Source organism: Cebus imitator, unplaced genomic scaffold, assembly GCF_001604975.1.
Source record: "Cebus imitator isolate Cc_AM_T3 unplaced genomic scaffold, Cebus_imitator-1.0 Scaffold6, whole genome shotgun sequence".
In the NCBI taxonomy this organism is placed as follows: domain Eukaryota; kingdom Metazoa; phylum Chordata; class Mammalia; order Primates; family Cebidae; genus Cebus; species Cebus imitator.
The window spans coordinates 14,475,392-14,487,343 of NW_016107321.1; the positions used below are offsets into that span (position 1 = coordinate 14,475,392).

General features: G+C 45.3%; 1 pseudogene; it reads right to left on the reverse strand.

The window, feature by feature from the left end:
• Positions 1–7,288: 7,288 nt before the first annotated feature.
• Positions 7,289–9,379, reverse strand: LOC119472779 (annotated as a pseudogene).
• Between the last annotated feature and the right edge of the window lie 2,573 nt (positions 9,380–11,952).

The following is an 11,952-nucleotide window of genomic DNA, read 5'->3' on the forward strand; positions in this document are numbered from 1 at the left end:
TCCATGGTAGAAGCACAAAAGCGTAAGAGAGACAGGAACCACAGAGGTTAGCAGCAGAAGCAAGACCACACTCGGAGGGAGGAGATGCTTTGAAAGCTGTGAGACAGGCTTAAAAGAATGGCATCCCGAGACCCTCTTCAATGAAGGCTGAAAGCCATAGCTCATCTGACAGCAGCCTGATCTTAGATAACAGCATAGGAATTACACAGAATAACAGCAAGTATTGGCCTAATACTTTACATTTTGCAAAAAAAATTTTTTTTTTTTTTTTTAAGATGGAGTTTCACTCTTGTTACCCAGACTGGAGTGCAATGGCCCGATCTCGGCTCACCACAACCTCCGCCTCCTGGGTTCAGGCAATTCTCCCGCCTCAGCCTCCTGAGTAGCTGGGATTACAGGCACATGCCACCATGCCCAGCTAATTTTTTTTTTGTATTTTTAGTAGAGATGGGGTTTCACCATGTTGACCAGGATGGTCTGGATCTCTTGGCCTCGTGATCCACCTGCCTCGCCCTCCCAAAGTGCTGGGATTACAGGCGTGAGCCACCGCGCCCGGCTGCAAAATGTTTTAAAAATTATTTTGTTTGCTTCCCTCAGGCATCTTTTGAAAGAAATAAGACAAGTATTATTCTAATTCTGCACATAAGGAGACAGAGACAAACACGGAGTGGCTCACCCAAGGCCAAGGCAGAAGTTAGCAGAGCTGCTGGGAGCTCAATCCCTCCATCTTACACCCTCCACATTTGGGTCAGATATGGGGAGAGGAGGTTGGTTAATTTTTCTTTGTGCTTCTCCTCTCTGTCCTCTCCTCTCCACTCTTGACAGCCCTGGAGGCCCTGCCCTCCGCCACCACCCATCCCTGCCTCACCTGGATTTCTATGAATTTCCCCCTGGTTGCTTCTCTTGACCTCAGTGGACACCACATCCCCCAAACCTGCACTGACAAATCAATGCTCCCCAAATAATACTTTTTCTCAAAAGCCTGCAATGGCCCCTCTTCTCCTGAAGCTGAGTTCCTGAGCACCTGGCTGCTGAGATCCTCCAGGATCTACCCCTACTTACAACCCCTACCAGCTTTATGTCCCTCCGCTTCTACCGGCGGGATTCACTGTCTCTGGCTCCCCTTGCTCAGGGTCTCTGAGCCTTTTTGTAAATGCAATCATCTACATCAACAGGTCCCATCCCTTTTGGCACCTGGGATGGGTTTCCTGGAAGACAATTTTTCCACAGACTGGGGGTGGGTGGCGGTGGGGGACGGTGAAGGTGGGATGCGGATGGTGGGTAGGGGCGGGTGGGGGTGGGGATGGGTCGAGGGAATGAAACTGATTCGATTCTCATGAGGAGTTCAGAACCTAGACCCTTGCACTCTCAGTTCACAATAGGGTTCGCACTCCTATGAGAATTGACTGCCACAGCTGATCTGATGGAAGGTGGGGCTCAGGCGATCGTGCTGGCTGCTCACCGCCTGTGCCGCCCACCACCATCTCCTGCCGTGTGGTCCGGTTCCTAACAGGCCAAGCACTGGTACTGGTCTGTCGCCTGGGGTTGGGGACCCCTGATCTAAATCACAGCCATGCTCTAAAACCCAGTCAAATTGCCGCCTTTTCCCAGGAGCCTTCCTTGATTACCCCCAAGGTCATTAATTTCTCTCTTTTCAATTATAGGACACTCTTGTTTTCTCGGTACTTTTCAGTCTTGCATTTCAGTATGTGTTGTTTTGTTTTCAAGCTGCTTAATATATGTTTTTGTTGTCTCTTTAATGAGATGGAAAGTGTGCTAATGACAGAGGCCATGCTCCTCCTCTGTGGCCCCTCCACAGCTCCTAGCTCAGGCCTGGACCCTGTGTTAACCGAAGGATCCACATCAGGTTCCCAAGGATCACACACTGGTTGTTTGACACCGTGGCTTCAGTGACTGGAGATATAAATTGGTCTCAAGTCAGTCTGAGTCGCTGTCACATGTTTAGAAAAAAGTTTCCAGGTGTGCACAACCGCAGGATGATCACTGCGGGCTTTGACATCCTTACGTGGGAAACTCGCGGACTGTCCTTGTTCTGCCTGCCTGCCTTCCCTACTTCCTTCTTTCTTTTCCTTCCTTTCTTCTCTCCTTCCTTCATTCTTTTCTTTCCTTCCTCTCTCCCTCATTCCTTCCTTCCTTCTTTCCTTGTCTCTTTCCTTCCTTTTTCCTTCCTTCCTTCCTTCTTCCCCCCCCTCTTCCTTCCTTTCCTCCTTTCTTCTATTCCTTCCCTTCCTTCCTTCCTCCCTCCCTTTCTTCCTCCCTCCCTCACTTCCTTCCTTCTCTGCCTCCCTTTCTCACTTCCTCCCTCCCTCTTTCCTTCCTTCTTTCCTTCCCTCCCTCCCTCATTCCTTCCTTCTTCCCTCCCTTCCTCACTTCCTCCCTTCCCTGCCTCCCTTTCTCACGTCCTCCCTCTCTCCCTCATTCCTTCCTTCCTCCCTTTCTCCCTTCCTCCCTTTCTTCCTTCCTCCCACCCCCTCCTCACACTCCACAGCCTTGTTTTTAGGTTGAGACCACTACCCACACCCAGCTGTCCTTGAGTGAGCAGAATTCAGTTTCTGAAAACACACAACTCATTCTCCCAGTGAAGGCCATCCTGCAAAACTCCTCTAAAATTTATGAACTAAGGCACTTTACAGAAGAATCCAACCTAATAAACTATTTACTTTACCACAAACACCTTTCAATATTTAAAAGTGAACACATGTTTTGTGGAGCTACAATCAGTATGTTTATGCTATTTTAAGTTCTGGGTTTGTTTTTGAAGTCAAACTATTTCAAATAGAGCGTCCATATTAATCAGCATTTTCACATAGCATCTCATTGGCTGTATTCACATAGCATTCCATTATGTTTGGTGACCACAGTTTGCTAAGTCAAGGAAATACCCTTTAAATTATATTTTCAGCAGCCTGGATGAAGGGGGATGCCATCTGCACTGACCCGACACAGCCCCAACAAGGAGGACGCCCTGACATTTCATTTCTGTTTCACAGTCACTGCCACAAATCTTTTTACAATAGCTGCCTCTAGCTAAATGCTAGATTGCTGTTGGAAAATGAGGGGGAAAGCTCATTTCCACTCCTGCCTTTCACCTGTCTCTTTCTGATAGAGGCTCAGCCCAGGCAATTTTATCACTGGGCAAAGGAAGTTAGGCTGCTTGTTGTATTTTTTAATTTTTATACCCACTTGTGTCCCTTTGTTGTAAATGTCATACCCAAAGCCGGACTCATGGGTCTTTTCTTCATTAGCTCCTCTGATGCTGGAACTCTCTAACATTGCTGTGGGGTACATGGATGGGGTCCCCAGGCTCTCAGCGTGGCCAGGGAGTGACTGTTCCAAAGACCCGGGGAGTTGCTGCTTACCACACTTACTCCACGAAGCATCAGAAAAAGATGGACTGCAAGAAATGTCCACTGAACACATGGTACATATCAGGGCCTGAAGAACAGAAGAAAATCACACTGCATTCAGGTTTTCACCATCTAAGGGGGAGATTGGAACAACTGCATACAAAGCAAGCAGTAGTGGATGCTATGGTAGAGCTGTTAACCTTCTGCAAAGGGAGCTGAAGGCAGCAGGGGTCAGCTGCCCCCCAACATGTGCCCTTGTCCCACTTCTGCTGCCCTAACATCTGGCTGGAGATTCACTGCTCATCCTCCATCCTCCACCCCATTCCCAGCCATGTAGGTGGGTGGGGCTGACTACTCTACCCCCAGCTCCCAGGAGGCAGGGCAGCCTGAGTAGCTCATGCTCATTAGCATATCTCACCTTGTTGGCCCCAATCACTGATTCAGGGATAGACACGTGACCTGATCCCAACAGTCATTACATCTGGGGGAGATTTGCAGGGGCTTCTGGGAAGGAAAACTGTTTTCCTTCTATTAGTACCACCAGAAGAAGCCCTTTCATTCCCTTTGGATGTGACTGAGGATGGATGTAATTGCAGGAGCTTATGGCTGCCATCTCATGTGTGTCCACCTGGGAATGGGCCTGCATCAAGGAAGCAGAGCCATGGGAAAGAGAAAAATTGAAGCCTGTTACAACACGTGAGCCCAGGGCCAGCCAGACCTGAGGCCAGGCCATGACTGGACCTTTCAGTTGCGTGATCCAAAAAATTGCCTTTATTTCTTAAGCCTGCTTGATTTGTATTTTCTCTTACATGCAACATAATAATAGAATCTGTTCAGTAGGGAAAACTGGCAGGCAAGCATCTCACTCTGATATGATGTGATAGGTACCATGACCCACAGAGGTAAAAATCAAGAGGAGGAAAAGATTCACTCTGGCTTGGAGGAGAAAGTTTATTCTATGCTGGAGGACAGCATGAGGAGTTACCAAGGCAAAATATCCCATCTCAGATGCATTCATGGGTTTCTTAGAATCCCTAGAGCTGCAATTTTGCAGATGAGACAGGTTGGGGCTGCAGAGGGGTGACTTGGCCAAAGTCACAGTTATATGATAAGATTGGAACTAGAAGGGAGATCTCATTTTTAAAATGGTTTTCTTAATTTTAATCCAACGGGGCTTTTAACATTTTAATTTGTAAATCCCCAAAGAATAATTTGTTATTAAAAATTATTATTATTCCTTTCTTTGATGAGTCCTAAATCAAGCTTTCTCTTTACGTGGACTGATCCTTCTTGGGAATTCACAGATGAGGGGACCTACGGACATTTCGTATAGTGTAAAAACACTCCTGAGAGCAGCGCTCCAAACTGCACTGAATCCAATCTTACACAAAATGATGCTGCTTTTAGGTGTTCCCTTATATTTGAGAAAACAAGGGAGAAAGTCAGATAATTTCAAGTCTCCATATCCCAAGGTAGTAAGGATGGAGGATCTTGCAGAGTCATGAGGCTATAAACAGAAGTTGGTTCCAGTCCTGGAATTCAACTTGGAAAAGATAGCACATATTAGAGGGAAAGGGTGGGAACTGTCATAAAGGAGTGAATCTGAGGCAGTGGAAAATTCTATATTCCTGGATAAGGTGGGTGGAGGAGGAGTCTATATTCCTGGATAAGGAGGGTGGAGGGGAAGGAGAAGATAGAGTGGGAGGGGATTGCCAGAAGAATGGATCAATCACCAGTGCCCAGCAAACATTAATTATGTCCCCAGAGAATATAACTTTGCAAAAAGGAAAATGAGGAAGAAGAGGAGGTGGAGGAGGAGGAGGAGGAGGAGGAGGAGAAAACCCCTGGAAATAGTACTTCGTACATCACAGGAGATGGGAAGAAAATGATAAAGAAAATGAATGGAGAAAAGTAGTTATTTTAAAGACGGGAGGAAAAGTCCGAGTTAGGATTAAAGAAAATAAGAACGTGGTGTACGGACACGCACATTGAGGAGGTGGATAAGGGCTGGGAAAAACACACACTTCCTAATAAAAAAGAATGTCACACCTCTTGGCTTTAATCTTTTCTTTAAGAAAATGCTTTAATTTAACAAGTAAAAAGTTGAGAGTGTGTAGAAGAAGATTTGTGATCTACAGGACTACGTGGGTAGGGAAATTAGAGCCCAGCAAGACCCAGTGGCCCAGCCCTGCCAGCGACTCCCCTGAAAACATCCAAAGGTCAGAGTAGAGGGTCCTCAAAACCTCCTCAGGCTCCATGATCTCAGAATTAAATGTATAAGGCACAAAACATCTGAGATCTCTTCAGAGGCTACAATCTAAGTTGGTGAAAGATTTGGAACTGGATACCTTGAATGATGTCTGCAGGCTGAGTCCTCAGTGATCTATAGAGTTGCCTAAAAATAAAATAAAACTGTAACTTTATTCATACATTCCATGCAGAAATAGCCAAGCCTTTGGGAGGAGAGTTATATTTTCTAATGTACTATGTCACTTTGCATTTAAAGAAGATGTTAATGGTGTTGCTTGACATATATGCAAATAACGAAGGCTATCTGCTGCCTCAGTTTCCCCCTCCTCTAGCTTTGTTGAGCCAATACCACAGCTTCAAGAGCCTTTGTTTCTGATTCCATTTTCTCAGGCATTGGCTTCTGTGATGAAGAAAATTAAAGCTGTCCAAGTGTCTTTTGATGGCAGCTGGCTACAGGACTTTAAACATCACTTCCATTAGCCACAGAATTTGGGAGTTTTATAACTCAAAATTCCAGCAGGTTCTAAATAAGGAATTAAACCCCTTCTGTGCTAAACTATATAAATAACAGATGGAAGGGAGATGCAATTATTATTTTTAAAATCATTTAAAAAATCAACATTCTTCCCCCCCCACCCCCCCTAAATACAAAGCAAGTAAATCCTTGTGATGGCAGTAAGGGCTCAAATTTTCTGAAAAAGGTAAAGTCTACCTTCATCCTTGGAGATCAGAAGGCAAATAAAATTGTCAAAAAATGTAGCATAGATGACAATTCCCCAGGTGCATTGATAACGGAGATTCCAGGGTTCCAACAAACAGATTCTGTTTCTGTTGGCCTAGGGTGGATCCAGGAAACTGCATCTTTAACAAGCACTCCAGGCAGTTGTACACAGGTAGCTCAGGGTCCACACTACGGGGAACACTCATTCAGAGCAAAAAGCCCTGGGAGAAAATGGCAGCAAGTCAGAAGGGCCTGCCTGGCTGCAGAGAAGACACCAGGATTGGCTGGACCCCTTGTCCTCCTGGAGCTGACGGTCTGCTAGTTACTAATGATTGGTAAGGAAACACCATTCTGATTACCTAAGACACTATATTTTGTCTTCTTCACTGTTTTAGAGGAATGGTTCCCCCATCTTTTCCTTATGAAATATCACCTTTATTTTTATTTTCTTCCAGACAATGTATTAATGTGAGTAACAGTCAACAGAATCATTGAATGTCGGTAGTAACAGTGCTTCTCATCAGCACGATACAACGTGTGCTTTAGAGTGACCTGAGAGAATTCAAGCCTAAAGCAAGGAATCTTGATGGCAGTACTGGGTTGCAAACACATAGGCCAACTGGCAGGTAATATGTAATAAAGCCCCCCCACAGGTGTGAACTCAGCGGGGCAAGAATCATGACCAATGGTGTCTGACACTGTCTTCAAGTTGGGGAAACAGTAAGAAATGGTGGGGATTGCGGTAAACTGGAACGGGGGGTGTTCCCTCTAAAGAGGCTGCTGTTGCTGGTTCTGGCCACAGTTGCATGCGGGGATGGGGATGTGGGCCTAGGAAGTCCAAACTGTTCAATTTTCCAAGCGCAGCCAAAAACCAGACATTTTATGTGCAAGCTCTTTATTTTAAAACATTGATAATTTTTCATTATTTTATTTTTTTTCTTCTCCTTTCAGTTGCATTTATTTTAATGCTGAATTTACTCCCTTGCCATAAGTTTTTGTTTCTTCAGTTTCTTCCGGGATATCTTCTTCTTCTGGGCAGCCTCCTCTTCTGGTTTAGGGACAATCTATTCCTTTTGAGTAAGGATCATCTCAGTGTGGCAGGGAGAGCTCATGTGTGCGTTAATCCAACCATGAGCTCCGCAGGTCCGGCAGCGCACCTTGGGTGCCTCGTTCACTTGGATATGCTCAATGACCGGAGAATCTACATCTAAACCCTTAAGTTCAGGATTACGCTCTGCATTTTTAAGCATGTGCAGCAAAACTTCAGCACTCTTTTTGGACCACCGACCTTGTGTCCAGCCCCACTGCCTAGCCTGGGCACACCTGGCAACTCCATTTATTTTTATCTTTCAGATACTTCGTGGGTTTTCATATATGCATATCCTTGATGGCCTGGGCAGTTTCACGTGTGTTCTTAAAGTGAACACATAGATTGGAACCTCTTGATTTGCATGATTTTGTGGGGCTCTCCGGGTCAAGTGAGTAGTGAACCGTTTTCACAGATCACCTCAGGACGCTTAGGGAAAGAGGAAGCAATCATTTTTATAAAACACAACGGTGCTGCCCAAATAACACATGTATATAGCCAGGATTTGACTGGGCCACCAGTTTGATATTCCTTGCTATAGTCACTCTCTGTGGCCATTTCACATACAAATCCCATTAGATTTTGGAATTACTGAAAACACCTGACTCGGGGACCACTGCTCTAGAGCAGAGATCAGAAAACTTTCTTCAAGGGCCATGTAGGAATTTTGACTCTGTTGCAGCTACTCAATCCTTCTGCTGTAGCCTGAAAGAAGCCATAGATGACTGATAAAATAATGAGTGTGTTTCAATAAAACTTTATTTGTAAAAACAGGTTGCCAACCTGTGACCACTATTTGCCAACGCCTTTCCTAGTGTGTCTTATTCTGGAAATCTTTGACATTTATCTAATCAGTCTGCTTTATCTAATTTTAGAAAAGGAGTCCATTTTAAGTTATTTGAGCTGAAATTCACTGTAATATGAATCTTTCAGAAATAGCCTGGCTCCCTATGTGCCATGTCGTTGAAATATATCACACACGTGGTGCCGTGAAAGGGAGAGTTGGCTCCCACAGGGCTCCAGCTGATCTGCCACTGTCAGTCCCAGCACTGACAGCTTGGAGACCTGCTTATTAACAGCCCCCAGCTCTCCTTGTTCCCTGAGCCAAATAAGCTTCACAACTGTTATTTTCCAGCCTCCACACTGAGGCCATGTTGCCGGGAACTGTTTTTAGCAGCCTGAATCCATGGGATACTTCTGGTCAACACCAATAAAGCCACATGCTAAATTTAGCACACCCCTGCCTGTGGGATCAGACAGAATTGACACCCAGTAATTGCACTCTGCAACACTTCCTAACTGCTTGATTCCTGCTGATTTTTCCTGTGTCAGGGTGAAACTAAAACTCTCACTTGCAATAAACCTGTGGCGGCTGGCTTTTGATCTTTGTCCCTAGAGCTATTGAAGTCACTGGTTTATGCCAAGCAACCCCCCACTGCCTAGGAGCAGACCCCAATGTTTCAACTGCCACAGCTATAGGCAGGAAGAGCAGCCTGAATTGCTAGGCCAAAGGGACAATCAATAGTCATAGTTATCCCTGTAGCGAGCTGGGTAGAAGCCTAAGGGGTATCTCAGTTATTATCTTGTAAGGGATGTCAGCTTGAGGCTAAGAAATAATTTGTGGCCAGGATTTAGGGGAAAACACCAACATTTAAGCCATTACCAAGCACCCTGTGCATACAGCCAAAGGCTCCATCAGCCTGGAGCTGCCTATGCTGACTCTAAGGACCCTGATACATGAACAATACAGAAAAGTACTATTTGTGAATGACTCATTTTGTAAGTGCTTGGCTTCTTATAGCTGTAGCTGCTGTCCTCCAAGCTCAGCCTTCACAAAGCAAGCCACTGATTCATATTATTCACTGTCAAGACTGATTTGACATGAACACATCTTAATGTGATTCTGAAAAGCTGACACTAATGTGTTCATGATTTCTGTCAACTTACCGTCATCGGAGGATAACCTGGAGTCCCTGTTTCGCTCATGTCAAGGCTTCGAAGACATGGAAAAGTAAAAATATGCATTATCTAGACAGCAACAGGGTCAGCCTGGGTGGGCCGAGGTTGCCCACAGACGTCCTGGGTCTGCAAGGATGGAAGAATGGACATGGGCTCCACCTCCTGGAGCCACAGGAAGGCAACCTTCCAGAAATCCAGGACAGCTGCACAAAGCCACCCAATGCCCTGAGCCAAAGGCTTTTTGCACAGATCTATTATTCCTTCAGAAGGGGTAGTCACCGTTAGCAGGCTTCTAATGTGTCCCATGTCACAGTGCAAAGAAGAGCTTGGGGTGTGTCAAGGCATATATGTGGAGAATCCAATAGCAGCCTAAGCAATTCTTCTCCACTTCCTTGCTGTCAGGTCTGCTAATGAAAGGATGCTCCAAGTTGTGTTGCAGGTTTAAGTGGGGGCGTCCTGTACTTTTGCTGGGTATATCTTGATGAGACAGCTTAAAAAGGACTTAGAAAGCCTTGCCTTAAGGGTATAATGGAAAGAGCTCTGGCCTAAGGCTCAGAAGATGGGCATTCCAGTAGCCAATCTGTTTACTCATAACTCAGTGACCTTGGGAACACCAGTTAACTTGCTAGAACCCTGGTTTCTCACTTATGAGATGGTGTAGTTAAATGCAAATGAGCCCTAAATTCCTTACTAGGAAAATCTCAGCTTATATCTTCTATCTGGTGCATGTTAATGTCACTGCAAAATACATAGGGATACGTCTGGTACGTAAAATCCAGAATACACTGGGATTCATAGGAAATGGAAAGGAATCCTTTAACTCTTCTGCTCATGAAGAGTTTTAACTGCACGGTGTTTCTGACAGTGACTTACATGTGGTTCAGCCAACACTATCCCGTAATTAGCTGTAAGTGGAAGAAGTAGGTCATTCTCAAGTTCTGATCCCTGCCACTGAAGGCTTTTCATCCTACTTGACATCCTATCCATCAAATTGCAAAACGTCTCACCCAGGTGTGTGCTCATTCCTTTACATGAGACCTTTTTGTCCCCAGAATGACAGTGGCTCAGTAACTTGATGCTCTTTGGGATTGTCTAACCTAAATTCACCTCCTCTGCCCTCTCGGGGGCTGCCTAGATTTTCCCCTACTCTGCAGGCCAGCTTCCCAGCCGACTTTCCTCTTTGCAAAGCCTGCCATGCTGAGACCTGCTCTGGCCCTGGTCAAGAACTAACGTTTTTCTGCTTAGAAGGCTTTCTTTCAATATCAAACGCCATTGTTACTGCCGGTCCCCTGATTTCAGAAACATTGCCGGAAGCTCCTCTGGAGAATTGTCTAGGTTCTTTACTCCTTGTCATGTTATCTGATTTGAAATATTGTCTGGGACGGGCACAGTGGCTCATGCTTATAATCCCAACACTTTGGGAGGCCAAGGCAGGCAGATCATTTGAGGTCGGGAGTTTGAGACCGGCCTGGCCAACATGGTGAAACTCTGTCTCTACTAAGAAAAATAAAATTAGCTGGGAGTGGTGGTGGGTGCCTGTAATCTCAGGTACTCAAAAGGCTGAGGCAGGAAAATCGCTTGAACCCAGGAGGCAGAGGTTGCAGTGAGCCCAAGATCGCGCCACTGCACTCCAGCCTGGGGGACAGAGTGAGACTCCCTCTCAAAATAATAATAGTAATAGTAATAAATGAAACATTATCTGACATCCTTCCTCCTCCTCTGCCCCAATATTACCTCCTAATCTCAGGAAAGAGCAGATAATTAAAATCCAATTCCTAAGGGTCTGATGTCCAATGTAGGCCAATGGTCCAGGGATACACACTGAGGGAGTGATGAGAGGGAGCAATCCCTGGAGCTTGTCAGTAGCAGTGGCCCTTATCAGGCCATGGGGGCAGAGCTGCAGTTCAAGGAGCTCCATAGAGTTAGATGCAGGGCCCAGCCAAGGGCAGGTTCTGCTCCCAAGAAGAAGAGCTAACTAGGAACTGGGCAAAGGGGTCAGGATGCAGCACGTGAGGCATAGCTGGCCCAGCTTCCCATGGGAAGAGATGGGAATACCAGGGGCCAGGGCAGCATGCGTGTTAGTTGTAGAGACACCGGGGTTAAGCTCCAGCCCAGGGCTCACTGCAGTGTCAGGGAGCTACAACCACCCCAGACCCTTAATACCAGGGTGACAGAAAACAGCTGTTCCTCCCGCTGCTGTTGAATGCAGTTTCCCAGGCTTAGTGAATGGGTGGGGCTCAGCCTATGGGTGAGTCACCTTTGATGCCAACTTTTTACTAAACCTTTTAATATTTCTTATTGCCGTGCTTTTTAAGCTCTTAGTTTCTTATCTCTATCTTCTCTTTTAAAAAAAGTTATCACTCTCAATTTACATTTTACTCTTTTGTTTCTTGTCTTCTTTTTTTTTTTAAAAAAATTCTATATCTCTTTATTATTTTTTTAAGCAGATCAAAAGGAAAATGGAAATTTCTACATCTCATTTTATCTCTTCCTTTTTACTTTCTTGGTTCTTTGCTTTTTATTTTTGCGTTTACCTTCTACTTTTTTTTTTTTTTTTTTTTTTTTTT